Here is a 6,219-nt window from a genome sequence, read left to right as displayed (position 1 = left end):
CCCTTAGACTGTTTAAGAAGTACCAACTGAAATACAGTACACCCGATTGCTACATGAAAGTAAAAGCAAAATAAAAGTTTCAGGTAAAGCGGAGCCATAAATCTAGAAATTTAAGCTTCTCCCCTCAGGCAACTGAAAGCCAATTCCGCATTTCCTCTTACTCGCTGACAGCCTCTTGGGCATTCAAATAGGAAAGAGTTGAAAACCAGGATTTCCGGTCCAATCAAATACTGGACAACACTTAATGGCTTAAGTAGATTAATAATACTCTTGCTATTGGAATTTTGCCTTTCACCACCTTTCACCATAAGCTTTGCCTGTACTTGATCTACAGGGAGGCTGAATGTTGAAGAGTCTTTTACCAGACCTGCTCCCATTCAGCACCCTGTCTGGAAATGACAACCCAATTTCGACACCAATCAATCAGTAAGAATTTATTGACTGCTACTATGTTCCCCACATTTCCTATGATAATGGCAGAGACCTGAAAGATTATGAAGCATGCTTATTTTCTCAAAGAAGATAGAAGCCAGTTGGGTTTTCAACATTAACATACATGGCACAAACATAAATCCAGACAAAATTATCACCAGTAGAAAGTTTTCGGGTTTAGACGATCTAGAATCTACAAGGTAAAGGGAAGAGCTCAGGGAAGCAAGCAGAACTAAGGGACTAGGGAGCCCTTAGCAAGAAGGAAACCACTGAACTGGCTTCAAAGGGTCCACAGAACATGCAGAAGGAAACAGCAGAGGGAAGAGAGTTCTAAAATAAAGTAACAATATGAGTGAAGGTAAGATACATCTGTGGGATAATGGAGAAAGCCTTCGTGGAGGACACATGGTTGGAGTGGTACAAAATACGTTTGGTTAGTAAAGAAAATTAGAGGTGAGACTGGTCTGGGTGTACCATTTGACATAAAATATGAAAATCTGTTTTCAAACATGTCTCTCTCCTTCTGATGGTATCATTTGCATGGCTGAAACTTTTCTGACATCTGTAATATCTTGGTAAGATATCTGTCATACAGGAGATACTTAATAAACACCAGTTAAATAAATGAATGAAGAAGTTGGTCAATAGATAAATGTATGAGTAAATTATACCTAAAATACATGAGGCCAAGCATGTTTTAAAATATGAAAAGTAACAAAAATTTTACTGTAAATGTCCCCTACCCTCAGCAAAGGAATTATTCAATTCCATAAGAAATACTGAACACATCCCATTGTTAGAACACAGTAAAGAGGATGGATGAGAGAGGTGCTCTTCTGGAGTTAACAATTTAGTGGAGGCAGAGGTAGGGTGGGAAGAAAGAGAAGAAGATGGGGGGGAGGGTGAAAAAGCAAGGGGGAAGGAAAGAAAGACAAGGGAAGGAAGGGAAAAGAGAGAAACAAAGAAATTAATTCAGATATCAATAAGTGTTGTGAAGAAAGTGACACACAGAACTGAGGGAAAGTGGCTGGTGGGTGGGTGGGTTCGCTTCTTTAGAAACCTAGCAGAGGACCACAGGGAGAGGAAGGGGGAAGAGAGCGGGGAGAGTGCGGGACACAACTCATGAGAGACTACTGAATACTGAAAACGAACCATGGACTGAAGGGGGAGGGGAAGGAAGGGAGGGGGTGATGGTCATGGTGGGGGGCACTTGTGGGGAGAAGCACTGGGTGTTACATGGAAACCAATTTGAAAATAAACTATAAAAAACTAAATAAAATGTTTAAACGGGGGGAAAAAACCCCAAAGCTCCGAGAAAACCTCCCTGGGAGGTTGACAGTCGAAGTGAAACTTCAATGACAAGAAGAAACCAACTTCACAAAGATTTTAGGGCAGAGACTTTTTGCTCAGGGTGGCCAGCCTGCGTGGAAAAGGCATTGGTATCACAGTCCACGGAACAGAAAGGTGGCCACTGTGTCTGGGTTGTGTTGCAGAGCTGAGGATGGAAGGACACGAGCTGGGGGTGAGGGCTGGGGGCAGGGCCAAGTCACAAGAAGACTGGAAGGTCCCGCGGCCTCAGCTAAGGACAAGGGATTACAAGGTACACTTATTAGAGGGGCAGAAGACAGCCCAGCACCTAGGGACATTCTCTCTGTCAGAAATGCCCATTCTCATCAGATTGTAAATGAGAGCTTGTCTCTAAGCCTGGAGACATGGTTGTAAATTCAGATCAGACCTCAAGATTCCAGAACCATTTCTGATTTATCTGTAGACAATGGAGAGTTGTAGCTTGAGGATTCTACTCGTTTTTCACAGTGGTTAAGGCGGTGACTCCCACCCCTATAAAAATCACTGCAAACAGTAATTGTCCTTTTCCTGTGGTGAACTGTAATACAGGGGGGAAGGCCTTTATAAACAGTGCCAATGCTGCAGTATTTCTCTTCTTTCTCTGTACAGACAGCCCAGGGAAGTGTATTCTGAGTCTCCTAGCACAAGCACATTGATTCATAAAGATGGCTGCTCCTTTTAGGTCCTGACTCAGCCTAGGGAAGAGCAGAAGCAGAAACTTCCCTTCCAGATGTGCAATGAGGGGAGAAAGTCACTCTGTCCTCAGGGGACAAAACAGTGCTTTGAATTTCAAAGGCGGATGCCCCAGAGGCCCCACCAGACTCACTCCACAAAAATGCTTGATGAATTACCATGGCAGGCATCAACTTCGCAGATTAATGACCAAAAGAGTTTAGTTTATGTCTCAGTGGAAGAAGATAAATTTTCTCTTGGCTTTGAGAATCTGAGGGATTGAGAAACGCAGCTAACCACAGCACCTCTCTCTTCATTCACGATGCTTTACATGGGTCGTTTACTTTCTACATTCCCTTTCAGCGGGTTTTTATAAATCTAAGCGAAAGAGACAGCATGTCTGTGTTCTGCTTCTTTTGCAATACGATGGCAACCAAATGATTAGAAATTGTCTTCGGGTTGGTGTAGTTGGTGGAAAATCATTGAGGTTTGTTGTGAAATTTGTTCTCAACTCATAACTCAACCAGACATGGAATGGCAATTTTCCCAACTTTAGACCAGGCTGCTAAAAAGTACTGGCACCAAATTAAAAATATATGTCAAGGCCAAACCCCCATCCTGTTAGGGCGTGAGTGTGCATACGTGTGTATTCTCTGTATGTGTGTATTGTCTAGAGTCCCCACCCAGAAGTAGTAAGGCTACTTTACAAGCTAAAACCTGAGCCCAGGAGGCAGGGGTATGATTATTTTTTCTGCCCTCCCTTATTTCTCCACCTCAACAAAGCCTTGTGCTTTCACATCCTGTTAAATATTCTGGACAATGTTTCCATAAGAAAAGGTATTCTTATGTGCATACCCCCACATCATATTTTGCATGCAACACCATTTTTATGAACCAAGTGGTCATTTTTCTTGAACCATGCCAATCTGTCTAGACCTATTTTAGGTATTTCCTGGAAATAAAAGGGAAGAACAAGGCATGAAATCACAACACACCTGAGGAGAAAGTGCATGAAACTTTAGAGAACACAACAGGATGACAGCTGAGTAGGAAGGCATGTGCGACATCAAAGCACATAGCTAGAAAATGGTCCAGATGAAGTTTTTTAAGGATGAAGCGGTTTTCATGGGACTATGAAGTACTGGTAGGAGTAAGAGAGGATCCAAAAAGCTAAAGCAAGGGGATATTCTGTCTTAAGTACAGTGACATGGAGGTGAGGGTGAGAAAGCAGAGCATGGGTCTCCCTTTGAGAAGGAGGAGGTGAGAAGGACGGACAACATTACAAGGACTTGGAACACCAAAAAGGAGTGTGGAACAGAGAATCCTTACTCATTATTGAGAAAGGGGGCGTGAGGCGCATAATGATGAAAATAAGTTTTGTTCTTCCAACTACCAAAATCAGTTTTAAAAGAAGTTGCAGGTAGATGATGTACATTCCATTAGTGGTATATATGGACACTTGTCATTCCTACTTTGGGTTCTCGTTAGAGAATCAAAAATGTATTTCCCTTTTTTCAATTAGCACAAGCAGAAAAATGAAGATAACCAACCTCAAATAAATGACATTTTAAAATGACATAGAAAGATTCCTAAATGACATAAAATAGTTTGAAATTCATTGGCGAGAAAATTTCCTTATAGTCAGAAGCCAATGTGCTTACAATGTGTTACTTGTAACATTAAGTGCAATTAATCAGAATCCAATTTGCTTTCCTGCCTTAAACCAAGACAGGCTCATGAAAAGTACACTGGTGGAAAACAGGAAAACCAGTTTTTTAGAAAAGTAACTCAGGGTGCATCCATACCAGAACCTCCCTCCAAAAAAATATATATATAATAAATAATTGTATACATTTGTAACTACCTTAATGTAAAAATATAAAAAATAGGTTTTATTTAAAATCTATATTTTGGTAACATAAATCCTATGATTTAAAAAAATGTAGAATTAGTTAACAGTGGCAATGAATGGTAATTAATGATAGGACTGACTAAACAGATAATACATGTGAGAAAAACACAACATTATTTTTTACATTTTTGTCCTCAATACAAATTTAACTCTTAAAACTTTTAGTTCTATATTTAAATTTTGAAGGCTTTTTTATTGTATATTCTTAAATATATAAGACTTTTTAAAGGGAAAATAAAAATACAATAGAAACAGATATTACCTTTACTTAGTGAAAAAACAACCGTAACATTTCATTTTCTCCTATGACCTAGTAGGGCATTTTTACTCTTGCTGTTTTTTTGGTTTTTTCATTAACGCTTCTCTGGACTACCTGCAGCCCATAAGACACCCTTTATGTGGTAGTAAAGCTGAACACAGTCAAATGTAAAATTCTGTTAGACATGTGGCTACGCTGTTATCAAGCCCACATTACCTGTCCTGGTTTCAATCCAATGTCGTGACACCAAGCTAAAGAGCCTATCCACAAGAACATTGGAGCTTAGAGCACTTCGGAGTTTACTAACTAACAAGGGCAGGAGTTTTAAACTTGTAGGAATCCGCGTCCAGCTCTCCAAAATATGTTCCTCCTCTTCGTACCTACATGCTTATTTGATGGCCCAGAACTCTGTCAGTGGTGTTTGCTGCATCTATAAATCCGTCACAGAAACTGTCCCTGTCCAATATGGACGTCGTTTTCGAAACACTATGCAGCATATTGGATGTCATCATAAGTTAAGCTTCTTTTACTTAGGGAAAATGGTTTTAAAGCAGAGGTAATTCAAACTTGTGAATTCATAACTTTTCTCAACTTGTAAAATCAAACTTGGATTCCAAGTACATTTCAGTTTCAGTAAATAAGGAAATTGAGAAAGCCTTGTTTGACTTGGCTGTTCTCTGGTGACATTTTTGTTGTTGTTCATTTAGAAGCAGCCTTATTTCAAAAAATGAGTCTTTTTTCCCCCTCGTGTATAGGTTTTTGTCATATCCTACACACAACACCAAATAACTCAGGTGTAATTATTTTCTAGGCTCCCTATGGCCTCTTCACAGATCACCAAAGAGTTTCAGAGATATAGCAAATAAATTTTTCTTTCACTGTAATACTGCCCTCCATTCTCATCCACAATGTATTCCAAATTAGCAAAGCACATTCTTCTTAACCCACACTTTGAAGATATGATTTAGAGCAGGTCAACATGTTAACATCTTTTCTATGACCCTCAATACTGATAGCCATTTAGTAGGCACATACCTAAAAAGGCTAATTTCTTCCATTCCTATGAAATAAAAAAGCCCAAGGTTTTTGTCTATTTTGAGGAAGCTAAAAATGACCCCAGACTTCATTTTATAAGTCTCAATATCACAGGTAAGCAAATTCACATCCCGTTTTAGCAGTGTTGTAGACAGGGTGGTATTTAACAGGTAAGACTGTTTAATTTGTTTGGTAAGAAATTTAAACACTAAATGGTAGTTACCAATACCTATATTTTCACTCTCTGCTAATATGCAGATAGATAAGTAAAGTCTAGCTTGTATTTAAATAGGATATCAACAACCTTTTGTTTTATGTTTTCTGCATTTTACGAAAATCTTCATAGAAAACAAGAAGATGATTTGAAACTTCATTTTGCAAGACCAAATACTGAAGAGCTAGAGGGAACATTATCTTGTTGCTGTGATTCAAGGAATCACTTGACAGACCAAGGAAAGCATGGTTATTGGTCAGATCTTATAAAATTAACTCTATTCTGTAAGAGGGCAACATATTTGACACACAAGATTTCCCCACAGGACGTTTTAACTGAAAACTATAA

The 6,219-nt window shown here is 39.2% G+C and overlaps 1 protein-coding gene across 2 annotated transcripts in view; it reads right to left on the bottom strand.

Annotated features, from left to right (window-relative positions):
* Nucleotides 1–6,219, bottom strand: part of LRMDA (leucine rich melanocyte differentiation associated) — a 721,100-nt gene that overhangs the window by 148,686 nt on the left and 566,195 nt on the right. The gene's annotated exons all lie outside the window — the stretch shown is intronic.

This window comes from Suricata suricatta, chromosome 2, assembly GCF_006229205.1.
Source record: "Suricata suricatta isolate VVHF042 chromosome 2, meerkat_22Aug2017_6uvM2_HiC, whole genome shotgun sequence".
Classification (NCBI taxonomy): domain Eukaryota; kingdom Metazoa; phylum Chordata; class Mammalia; order Carnivora; family Herpestidae; genus Suricata; species Suricata suricatta.
The sequence above is the reverse complement of the archived record's forward strand: the minus strand, read 5'-3'. Positions and strand labels throughout refer to the sequence as shown.